This window comes from Mus musculus, chromosome 6, assembly GCF_000001635.26.
Source record: "Mus musculus strain C57BL/6J chromosome 6, GRCm38.p6 C57BL/6J".
NCBI lineage: Eukaryota > Metazoa > Chordata > Mammalia > Rodentia > Muridae > Mus > Mus musculus.
The window spans coordinates 84,160,170-84,173,067 of record NC_000072.6 but is presented as its reverse complement, the minus strand read 5'-3'; the positions used below and the strand labels follow the sequence as shown (position 1 = coordinate 84,173,067).

General features: G+C 45.1%; 1 protein-coding gene across 26 annotated transcripts in view; it reads right to left on the bottom strand.

Moving 5' to 3' along the window:
- The window catches only part of Dysf (dysferlin), a 202,700-nt gene that overhangs the window by 37,993 nt on the left and 151,809 nt on the right, over positions 1-12,898 (bottom strand). The window lies entirely within an intron of this gene.

The following is a 12,898-nucleotide window of genomic DNA, read 5'->3' as shown; positions in this document are numbered from 1 at the left end:
CTGTCTTCTGCCCTCTTTCCAGCTTATCCTCTTGCAGCCATACTTGTCTTCCTGGTCCCGCTCTCTTGTCCTTCTCTTGAAGAACCTCTATCAACCTGAGCAGAGGAATGCCTACCACCTCCTCAGAAGACCCCAACTACAAACCAAAGTATGTTTCCCCCTAAGTTCACCCTGGGGATCTGGGAGGTTACTGGGATTGCTTACATAGCATGAGTGGGAGGTTACTCCAGAAGCATGGGTGACCTCAAAGCAAGCCACACTACAAAGTCTTCACCCAGTGTGGATGATGGCTTCCTCATGGCCTCATAGGCCTTTCAACTTCAGCAAAGTATATACTCTAACACCTCCCAAGACTCCCAAAAACTGAGTGATTAGGGAAGAATTGCATCCAAATGGCTGAGAGGAACAGCCGGACTTAGATGGGGGTCCAGCGGCTCCTCCCCAGCCCCTCCTTCAGTGAGGAAATAGCAACAGTCAACAGCCCCACTCCTGATGGCCTCTTGAAGGCAGGTGAAGCTGATCTGATGAAGATGGCCTCTGTTCTGCTCCAAGGACTGTGTTCTTCCACGTGGGTCCATGGCCACGTCCTTCCCTTCAAGCCTCCAGTGCACTCGCAATCTTTCTCTTCTGTCCTCTCTGTTTCAGGCTACAGCTTCCTCCCAGCAGTTTCTACCCGCCTCAAACCCCTTTGTCTACACAGCAGTAATCCCCATCAGACATTAGGAAGATCTCACTTGGTCTTTATTGTGGGCTGTCTTCTCCATGAGAGCAGGGCCCCATAACCTGTAGTCACATGATCAGCTCCATTCTTAGATCAGGTCCTGGTCATAGCTTGGATCTCGGCAAATATTTGATAGGTATATGAATTCTCAGACATCGGTGGGAACAAGTAACAATCTTTGGTTTCAAATCCCCAAGAACAGATAATGTGGTATCAAATTATAATTTAAGGGTCTGGGGAATGTGGCTCAATTGAAATAGCGCTGGCCTAGTTCTGCATGAAGGTTTAGGTTTGCTCCCCTGCACTGACCAATCCAGGTATGGTGCTGCGCGCCTGAAATCCCAGCAGTTGCGTGGCCAAGGAAAGAGGATCAGGAGCTTAAGATTGTCCTCAGCTCCATAGTGAGTTTGAAGCCAGCCTGGGATCTATGAGACCTATCTCAGAAAACAACTGTAAAAATAGGCTTAAGGAAGCATCTTGTTGGGCCAGCTCTCCTCCATCAAATAAGAAGATGGACAGACAGGGAGGGGAACACAGAAGCAAGAACTAGAGAGGTGTGGTAGTTTCAGACAAACCGTCCTAACTCTCTCCCCTCCACGAACTACAGCATTGGGTAATATATAGCTAGGCAGATGTCGCCAGAGGGACTGTGCTGGGGCACTGAACAGGACGCTGAATGAGGCCCGTTGAACACGCACACTTTATATGCCCCAGTACAGGGGAACGCCAGGGCCAAAAAGTGGGAATGGGTGGGTAGGGGAGTGGGGGGGAGGGTATGGGGGACTTTTGGGATAGCATTGGAAATGTAATTGAGGAAAATACGTAATAAAAAAATATTAAAAAAAAAAGAAAAAAAAAGAATTTTGAACAGAAAAAAAAAAAAATAAAGAAAGAGTCTTTGGCAATTCCTGTAGATCTCAGAATGGCATATGACATTAAAGTGCCACATACTCCACAGACAAACCTAAGCCTGCAGGTTAGGAGAGGAGGGAAGAAGGGTGGGAAAGAAAAAGAAAGGGAAGAGAGAGACAGAGACAGAGCAAGACAGAGAGAGAGACAGAGAGAGAGAGACCTGACCAGATTGTGGGGACTAAGAGTAGATGTCAGCAAACACAATCTGATCCATGTGTCCCAAAGTCAGAGCCCAGAGATGCCAGGGTGGACTTGTACTGGGAACCAGGCCACCCTCCCAGGAGAAATAACAACATTAAGGAAGTCCAAACCAGAATTTAGCCACTACCCCCCACTCTAGGGTGTGGAGGGGAATAGTAAGCCCAAAGTGACTAAGTTTAAACCTAAAATGCCTAAGATTACCAGGGATTTTCTGCCATTAGGAAAAAATGAGAGCTCAAAAGGGGGATTAAGTTGACTTACAGAAAATAAAGTGATATTTTTAACACACATTCACGGATATGGCTTGAAACTATCATTCCTGCCATTACCCCAGCCTGGCTTCTGTTGGCATCATCCTAAGCCCACTTCTCCCTTCACCTGCCAAAGAAGATCCAGAATAAGTTAATGCATCTTTAAGGTGAGCCTTGCAGGTCTCAGCCAGACGCCCCACCCCTACACCCCCAGCAGCTGAGTCCCCAGCACTGACAGAAATGCCCCTCCCCCAAATGGAGAGAACTAGTCCCATGGTTTCCAATGCCAAGTGTGTCCTTGACCCCATCTGGTAACAGCTAAGCACCAACCTTGGGACCTTAGAAAAGAAGAGGAAGAAAACACAAAGACTGGTTTCTTAAGCATCAGCTGAAGCTTGAAGCTGAAGTCTGGCCATGGCCTCTGTGTTGTCCCAGGCCCAAGGTTCAAGGCCATTCATCTTTCCACCAGCCAGAAAAGTCAGCTTGATCAAGGCATAGACTGAAGTCTCTTGGATCTCAACTATTAGTCAACCTTCCGTTGTTGAGCAAACAGAGCCAAGCAAGGGAGACAGTCAGTCTAACAGTCACCCTAATCCTCCAAGACCTGAGTCAGCACGGCGTGGTCCAAACACGCACTCCTCATCATCATCCCAGGGCCTGACGCCTTTCGTGACCATGGAAAGCAAAAGTGGCGGCAAAAATCCTAACTCTTCTTGTATGGTCAGGAAGTGGGAACTGGGGTCAGGGTGGACCCCCTGATACTGAGGGTGGAACCCAGAGACTTGCACATGCTAAGGGCTCTAGAACTGAACCACACGCACACGCACACCCCTTTTGCTTACTTTTGAGACAAGGTCTCACTAAGTTGCCCAGGCTACTCTGGAACTATCAACACTGGTATTTCAAGCTCCCAAGTGGTTGGGATGACAGGTTTGTGCCTCCTGCTGCAGCTCATGGACAGAGCTTCTCTCCCTGGGAAATCCACTTGAATCAAAGAAAAGATATTGGCCAAACTCATTCTCTACCAAGGCTATAAAGTTAAGCTAGGGGTCACTATATAGAAGGGCATGCCCTCTTCTAAGTGAAGCAATGGGCTACTGTTTATAAGCTTAAGTGAACATCCCAGACTACACAGAAAGCTATTCCTCATAGAGAAATGGTTTCCAGTCAACCAGACAACAGGCTCTGTTGATGTCTGAGAAATATTCTGAGGCTGTTGTTGGTTACCATGGTAACTGTTACTGTTGACAATACCAACACCCCCAATGTTGATGTGACATCTTCATAGCTCAAATGATGGCAGGGTGTCAATTAATTTCCTAAGGGGGGGGGGGAAGACAAGGGAAATTTGCTCCTGACACAGAAGCACAAACACACATGTAATATACATGTTCTTAGGCCAAAAGCCTAGATAAGAATTCAAACCTACCTCACCCCGTGAATACTAAACCACTCAATACCGCCCAAACCACACAGATAGGTGCTCACACATCCTGCTACCAATGACTCAGAAGACCTCTACATACGCACAGTAAATATCAAGTAAAAGACTAGACTTCTAGCCTCTTCTTGATACTTCCTGGATAATAGCCTTCTTGTCTATAGAAAGGTTTCTATGCCATGAACCCTGCCTTTAAGCTGAATCAGCAGAGGGTGGGAGAAAGAAATCTTTAGCTCGATCAAGTGTTGAATTGTTTTTCAAGGCCCAATAAATATGTACACATGAGCTTCAGCAGAGATAGGACCTGGCCATCTGTCAGTCTCTTATAGACATGGTCCCACATGAACAGGGACCCTCTGGGGAACTCGGGATTTCTGACCTTATCCATATGAGATTACAGAGAACTGGACTTGCCAAGCACATAAGTATGACTTGGTAGGAAACTCAGGCTCACTACACACACACACACACACACACACACACACACACACACACTTTAGCTTATTTTTATTTTGAGACTTATGTCCCACATGGGTGAGGGGCCTTCATGGGACTCAGGCTTCTGGCTACATAGGTGAGGAGCTGGAAGGAATCAAGGCTGCCAGCCATGTGGGTGAGAAAGCTGAGGGTACCAGGCTGCCAGGCACATGGCTGAGGGATCTGGGAGAAGCTGGGTTTCTGGCCACATGCATGAAGGGCCTGAGGAACCCAAGGTTTCTGGACACATGGATGAGGGGGCTGAAGGAACTGGGCTGTTAGCCATTTCCAGACTCAGAAGACTAAATTGGGCATTTGGCCTACAACTTGGCTCCCTGAGGGTATCATGCCTGAGAGAATGGAATCTATTCAGTGGGCTGAGAGAAAGAAGATTCCAGATGAGTCTTCAATCCTATGAAGAAAGCAATGCGACATCTCTAATTTGGAATCTGTGATGGTTCCAGAAGGGCCTGGGGGACATGGGAGCTTACCTAACCCTCGTTCTGCTTATGGGTACAGTTTTGCTTAACAAGAGTTCCAGCAATCTACTTAAGAGAAAAACTATTTTTTGAAGGCCTTCCCGGGACTGCAGAAGCATCCATCAAACTACAGACACTAATATTAGCCATCTTAAATTCAATTTAAAAGGGATTTGGGGGGAACTTGCTCTGTGCCAAAGTCAACCCACTTTCTAGTTACCGTGTGCATTTTCATACACAAAATCACGTTAACTTTTCAAATCTTTGTCGAACTTGTTCCTCGGTTCTGATTTCCTGTGCCTTGGCTCCTGTAGAGATGTGTCAGACAAGAGGTGAGGGATGAAGCTTCACCAAGAGCTCCCAAGGAACCTTGTGTTTAGCACAGAGGGCTGCATACTTTCCAAGTGCCCAGGCTAGGGACTAGGCCATTTGTAGGACCAAGAAGGATAAGAAGGCATCATGCTAATGCTAAATACTGGTGTATGCTTTCTGGCCAGTTAGTTGTCAGGGAAAGGTGCGAACATCCCTCTAAGAAGGAGAAGAACCTTTTTCTACTGAGGGCAAGTAGGTCCTTCATGCCAGGGGAAATACCCCTTTGGGAGGAGGGTGCTAGCACAGCGAGGGCTGGCTAGAGGGAGCCAGGGCCGCCTCCTCCCTGATGGGGGCCTGGAGTCTGCCAGACGTTTCACCCCAGGCTGTCCCCCCTGCAGTGTGCACTGAGGGAGGAGGGGTGCACCCCCGAGGAGACCACAGGAATGCCAAGCAGGGGAAAGGCGCCCCGAGCCAAGGGCTCCGGCAACCAGGATCCAATATCGGTGGGTGACTCCAGCCCCCGTAACAGGAGAGACCGTAAAGTATGTGCTGGGCTTCCCAACCCGCACACACAGCAAATAACCAATTACTCCAAATAGCTAACAGATTGCGGCTCCGACTTCCCTCCCCTCGCCCCCACCCCACCCATGCCTTCACTTGTCATTTGATGGGCAAGTTGTATTTGCTCAGAGAAAATGAGAGAATGAGTCACAAGGAAGACCCAAATGACACCAAGGACAGGCATCAAACACCTAAACAGAACTCATGGGAGTAAGGAGAGCAGGCTGCATCTGGACCATGGACAAAGGGGATATGGTTAATGGCGGGAGAGTCTGCAACTTTCAAATGTCTGTAGTGCCCTGCATCCCCAATCCCATGAGTACATGTCTTTAGGAAACTTACATCTATCTTCCTAAGCTGAGAGATACGAGAATAAGGTAAAAGCTATGAATATTGGGGCTGGGGAAATGGACAATCAGTAAAGTACTTGTCTTACAAGCATGAAGATCTGAGTCCAATCCCTAGAAGCCATGTAAGAAGCTGGGCATAGCAGCATTCCTGTAATCCTACTGCTGGTGGAGACAGAAGGATCTCTGGGGCTTGCTGACAAGGTTCAGTGAGAGACTCTGTCTCAAAAAAGAAGAGTGATGGAGAAAATACTTGTCATGGACCTATGGCCTCCATGTGACCTAAGTGCACACACACACACTAAACATGGTTAAAGTTGGCTCTCATTGTCAGAGGCGTGGCCTTGTAGCTTGCAGCCTGGAGACAAACTGCCTCTGGAAATGCTCCTTGCTTGTGAGCGACGCCCCGTAACTGATTGCTTTGGTCAAAAAACATCTACTTCAAAGTCTTGGGATAAATTGCTGTCGAGACTCATGAAGCACACAATAAGGCATTCTCCTCACATTTGGAAGAGAGGGAATTCAGGCTGTCCATGGAGAAAGGGACCTTGATGTAAATGAGTGCTAGGTCAGGACAAGGAGAGGAAAAACCACCTCAGGAGGAAAGAATGTCCTCTCGTAGAGGACTCACTGCTAAGTGAGAAGAATGTGGGGACAGAAAATGAGAGAAACACGTGAGCCATCCTGAAGGAGTGGGAAAAGAGGTTGGCTTTGAATACTGATCCCGTTTATGCACGCATGGTCAGGGAAGCAAGGCTCCAAGCAATAAAACTGTCCCCACGTTTGAAGAGACATGTGCCTGTCACTCTTGGTCAGCTGTCATTAAGTTTCTAGCCTATCCCTAAACACAAGTTGCCTCTCTACTTGCTGAGCTACAGGGAGTTCATGAGCTAGACCAGTACCCACAGTCTCCGGACCCAAAAGCCATGGCTCTCTCTGCACATGCAAGCTGGCACTATTCACATAGATGCTTGAACACCACAAACTTTAGAGTCTACTCAAGCAACACTGTAGGAAGTTTCCTCAAGTAATATCCCTGCCCAGATGGCCTAGTGTAGAAGGTCAATCCTGCTTCGCTTAGGAAACTCTTCCATGGGGATGCATGAGCAAGGACCTGTGGCTCTGACTTTGCCAGCTACTGCTGGCTGCCGCAGTGAACACAGTGGTCTTCGGCTCACAGAAAAGCCCATGGTAGGTGCTTGTGGTTCTGGGTTCCTCCTCATTTCTCCCAGTCTGTTAGATTCCCAGCTGGCAAAGTAGAAGTCTAGCAACTCTAAACCATTTCCATCTTTCTTTGATCTGAAATGGCTTTTGTTAAAAAAGGAAAAAAAAAAAAAGGTCTGTGCATTCACAGGCAGAATTTTCCTTAGGTTCTGTCTTCCAGTGCTTGCCAAGCAAGAATGGCCCCCTGTAAGGCTAAGCAAATGACAGGAAGATGGCCTTGGGGGTCAAAACAAAGGGGGAAACAATATGAGGGAGAAAAAAAAATGTTTCCCCCAGCCAAAGACCTGAGGCTAAACCAGAAGAAAACCAATGGCTTTGTTCATGTTCGTAGGAAGATTGGAGAAGATGCCACAGACAGGAAATCAGAGTGCAGGGTCCTGAAGGAGATATAACCTGCCTGATGGAAAACAGGGCTGTCAGACTCAAAATTGAAACAGATTTCAATTTCCAACTAAAGGACAAACTAGACAACCAGCAAGATCTTCCCAGCAAGGCCATCACACCAACAGACATCTTTAAAACTTTGCTTCACTCTGGAGATGATGAGGGCATAAGGAAAATCTTCCACAGCGAACAAGAAAGGAAAAATCTGGAGAGACGAGGAGCCAAATGCAGACTGACTATGGGACCCCAAAAGCCACGGCTGAACATTTAGTTTTAAGTGAATCTGGGTTTGTAGTGTCTCCAGACTTCTGGTAAAAGTAAACACACATCGTCTCTGGAAGAATGTGACTTCCATCCAGGCCTCAAAGAATTCTCAGATAAAGTTCCAAAGAGCATGAGTTCACAATCAAAAAATAGTGAACACATGAGGAACAGACACCACAAGCGAGAGCCAGCGAGGATGAACCAACTGCAGAAGCAGACCCGTGAGAACAGAAAGCAGAAGTGTCAGAAATAACATGTGAACCAAAGGACTCTCCAGGAAACAAAAGACAGACAGAGACCTTCAAAACTAAACAGACTGAAGAAGAAAGAACATCCAAAAATAAAAAAAAAAAATTTAAAAAAAATGTAAGCCTTGGATGACAAACTTTGGAAACTGGGTTAAATATCAGATCAGAAATGAGTAACGTTAAGTAAATGGAAGATGTATCTTCAGAAATCAGCATCAAGATAACATCAAGAAACGAACATCGGTGCTGGGAAGATGGCTCAGCGGTTAGGAACCGATGCTGTTTTTAACAAAGGACCCCAATTCAGTCTCCAGCACAATAATCCAGACCTCCCAAATCAGGGGATCTGATCTCTCTGATCTTTTGGGGCACCAGCACTGTCATGCACATAACACACACAGGCACATATATTTTAAAAATACAATAAATAATTTTTAGAAATGTATTCCCAAGGCTGAGGAGATGCTCAGCAGTTAAGGATGCTTGCTGCTCTTCCCGAGGACCCAAGTTTGATTTCCAGCACCCACATGAGATGGCTCTCAACTGCCTATAACTCCAGTGGCCACTCTTCTGGCCTGTGTGGACAACTGCATGCATGCAGATTCACACACATGCACATACATAAGTACTTTTTAAGAACTTTTAAAAAGAAGAAATTAACAGAGTAAGGCCAAGTTTCTGCAGGACCCCAGGGTGATCATAAACTGGAGAAGCGTAGGCCCTTACCTATGATCATGCATAATTTGCATATAACCTACACATATCCTCCTGCACACCGTCAATCATCTCCAGATGACTTGTAGTGCTCAGTGCTAAGCAAAGTCCACATAAACAATTATTAATCTGCACTGATTGGGGGAAGCACTTGTGTGGTTTGCCGTGGGCACAATCATCTTTTAAATAGTTTCAGCCTGTGTTATTTGTACCTGTGAATGCAGAAGCCACAGATGAAGTGTCAGATGTAACATGCAAATTCAGTTGGCATGGAAGGACAAGATGGTCCATGGTGTGTCCATGGAATGTTGGGAAGAATAGAATAGAAAAAGCATTTGAAGAGATGACAACTGAGAACTACCCAAAACCAGTGAAAATGGAAAAGTCTTCAGAGTTAAAATGACAGGGTCACAGCTGACGCCAGAGACGGTGTTGACAGAAATGTCATTGGTGAAATGGAGTTCGCAAAACAGGGTGAAATAAAATAAAAGCATCTTCAGACAATTAGAAAGTGGAAAAGACTAAAATAAACTGGCTCCCGCATAAGAGCTTCAACAGATTCTACTTAAAGAAAAAGTAAGATGGGAGGGCAGAGACTGCCGCACTGAGGGACAGTAAATGTGAACTTAGCTACGAGAAAGCTTGTTACTCAATAAAATTAAACACAGTTACAAGAAGGAACTAAAATGTCCAATGAAGCTGTGAAACTCCTGAAAGAGCCGTTGAAGCTCATAGCCAGACTCTGGAGAAGCGCGTATGTGAACTACATTGAGGCTTCGCTGTGTTAGAGATGCATGCTATGGTTAAAATAAGGTGGGTGTGGTGCACACTTGTAATCCCTACATTCAGGAGACTGTGGCAGGAAGATCTCAAGCTAGGGCTAGCCTGAGTCACCTAGTGAAAGCCTGCCCCAAACAGCAAATAGAAAGAACTCTACACCAGTCACTAAAGGAATAAAAGTGGCACACAACTAACTTTACAAGGGCAAATGAGAGGGGGCATGAAAGGAGGGAAGATTCTTAAATATTGAGGAGGGAGAGAGAGAGAAAGAGAAAGAGAAAGGAGGAGTGTGTGTGTGTGTCTTTCTGTCTTTCTGTCTTTCTGTCTGTCTGTCTGTCTGTCTGTCTGTCTGCCTGCCTGTCTGCCTGCCTGCCTGCCTGCCTGCCTGCCTGCCTGCCTGCCTGCCTGCCTGCCTGCCTGTCTGCCTGTCTGCCTGTCTGCCTGTCTGCCTGTCTGCCTGTCCTGGAGATGTCACTCATTGGTAGAGTGCCTGTTTGTCATGCTCAAGCCCTTGAATTCAATCCTCAATACCAGGGGAGAGAGAGATAGATGAATAGAGGAAAGAGAGAGATAGAAAAGATAAAGCCAATAGAAATACAAAGTGAGACGGCAAACAATCCAAATAATTAGTTTTTTTTTTTAAATGAAAGGATGATACATGTTTCAAAAATGGAGACTCCAAGGGGTATGGTGATGCAATTCTTTAATCCCAGCTTTTAGGAAGCAGAGGCACATAGCTGTGAGCTTGAAGCCTACCTGGTCTACTTAGCCAGGTCCAGGCCAGTCAGGCCTACAGCCCTGTAGACTATGCAGAGTAAACCTTGTGTAAACTGTTCTTGTGATCCAAGTTAAAATCAGGTGGTTCACAACAACCTGTAACTACAGCTTCTGGAGATCAGACGCCCTCTGCTGGCCTCCACAGGCACCTGCAGTTGTGTGCACATACCCACACACACAGAGACACACACACACACAGTTTTTAAAAATAAAACAAAACTAAGTAATCTAATTTTGAATATCACATTAACAAAGTGTTCTAAGTGGATCTGAGGCTGTGAAACACATTTGAAGAATACACATTCTTCAGGCTTCCACAGACACTTATAAAAACGGATCTTTTTCTGGGTCGTAAAGGTCATTTCTAAGTAGTATTACACACAGACTCTGGACCATAGGACAGCTAAGCTAAGCCAGTATCAACAAAAGCAACAGAAAGATAACTTAAAATATAATTTAGGAACGTCCAAAGTATTTTTAGACAACTCAGGTATCAAAATGAAATAACAGAAATAAGAAAATATTCAGAACAGAAAAATGGCAAAAATACTACTTGCCAAATCCTGTGGGAAGCATAACACAATACTTAACAGAGAATTTTATAGCCTTCAATGTTTACATAGAGGTTAAAAATATAATAAACACCCCCCAAATGGAAGGAAGGAAATAATAATAATAATAAACTAATCAGCTACGAAATAAGGAAGCAAAACAGAAGGTCAACTGGGAAACTGATTCCTTGAAAATGATGAAAACAATCTGACAAAGTCTGACTAGAAAAATAAAATCCTGAAAAATGAAGGAGACGAGGGTAGTGGGAGGAGTAAAAGAGTAGAAAAATTAAGAGGGCATTACAAAAAATGCTATGCCAATATTTGTGGAGGGAATGGATACATTCCTATAAAATATAAATCACCAAAAGTGATTCACCTAGAAGGAGAAAATCTCAGAGGTCCTATAAAGACTCTTTAAATTACAACAGCAATTTAAAATATCCCGAGAAGAACGCCAGGTCTAGACAGCTTTACAAGTGAGCTTGTCAAGCACAGACAAATGGTGATGCCAGGCTTATCCTGTCTTCTTAGAAGACAGAGAAAGACCATTGTCACCTAGGCTTTATACGGTGACTGTTACCTAGACACTAAGACCTGGAGGACATAGAAGGAGAAGTTTCAAGCTGTTATCATTCCCCAAAACTGGTACAAAAAGAAATCCCGGGACAGAGCACGTGCCTTAAGTCCCAGCACTCAGGAGGAAGAAGCAGGCAGATCTCTGTAAGTTCCAGGATATGTAAGAGATACAGCCTGGGCTATATAAGAAAAAGAGAAAGACAGACAGACAGAGCTAAGTCTCTGCAAATGGAATCTGGCAATGCACGAAAAAAAATGTCTTGACCATGTTGGCTTGTTTGAAACATACGAAGCTGTTTCTGAACTGAAAGGAAAGGAAAGCAAGCGAAAGTGAGTCACAGTAACAGAGCAAAGGAGAGAAGTCACATGACTGTGAAAATCACATGACCATTTCATGGGATACATGAAAAGCCTTCAATGAAACAGCGTTCCTGATAACAAACGTTAATGATCAAGTTGTCATTTACCTCATAGGTTTCATACTCCTTGATGAGCCAAAAATATTCATTTTTTAAAAAAACTAGGAACAAAAATAATACTTTCAAAAATGTATCACATAACTCACCCAACTACAGGCCTAGCCAGTACAATAAGGCAAGGAAGAAAACAATAAAGATAGTAAAGACAAAGAATTCCATCTATAGAGTTGCAGACTCCTTCAGCTCCTTGGGTACTTTCTCTAGCTCCTCCATTGGGGGCCCTGTGTTCCATCCAACAACTAACTGCAAGCAGCCACTTCTGTGTTTGCCAGGCACTGGCATAGCCTCACAAGAGACAGCTATATCAGGGTCCACAACAATACGAACTAACCAGTACTCCCAGAGCTCGTGTCTCTAGTTGCATATGTAGCAGAAGATGGCCTAGCTGGCCATCATTGGGAAGAGAGGCCCCTAGGTCTTGCAAACTTTTTATGTCCCAGTACAGGGGGACACCAGGGCCAAGAAGTGGGAGTGGGTGGGTAGGAGAGCAGGGGAGGGGGGGAGAGGGTATAGGGGACTTTCGGGATAGCATTTGAAATGTAAATGAAGAAAATACCTAATAAAAATTGGAAAAAGAAAAAAATAGAAGAATTGAATAAAGGTTAAAAATGCATAAAGATTAAATAGAAGAAGAAAAGAAAAGACAAAGAAGAAACAGCAGAGCCGATTGATCACAAGTTACGTGACTGCCTGAAAGTTGAATCAGTAGGGTGAGAAAGAGTCCTAGGAAAGGTTTTGAAAATAAGAGCAGCGTAAATGAGGGCTGCTTTTCACACACAAGTCACAACTACCTGGGAAATGTACCTCTAAAGAACTAGGAACAGAGCAGGCCTAGACATGAATCGGTGGATGAACCAGTAATGAAAATGTGGTACCTCTGCACAGTAGCATTTTATTCAGCTAGCTATAAAGAAAACCACAATCATAACACTTGCAGGAACGTGGACAGATCTGAAACATATGATACCAAGCAGGCTTAGAAAAACAAAACCTGCATGCTCTCCTTCCTATGCAGATCTAGCCTACAATGTACACGCACACTCACACACACACACACACACACACACACACGGTGGGGTGGGCATAGAAAAGAAGTCAATGCCCATGCCACAGCAACTGCTCAACGGTAGAGGCAGAGTGACAAGCGTGGAGGACACATTGGGAGCTAAAGTAACTCTAGTATCAAGGCCTAATCA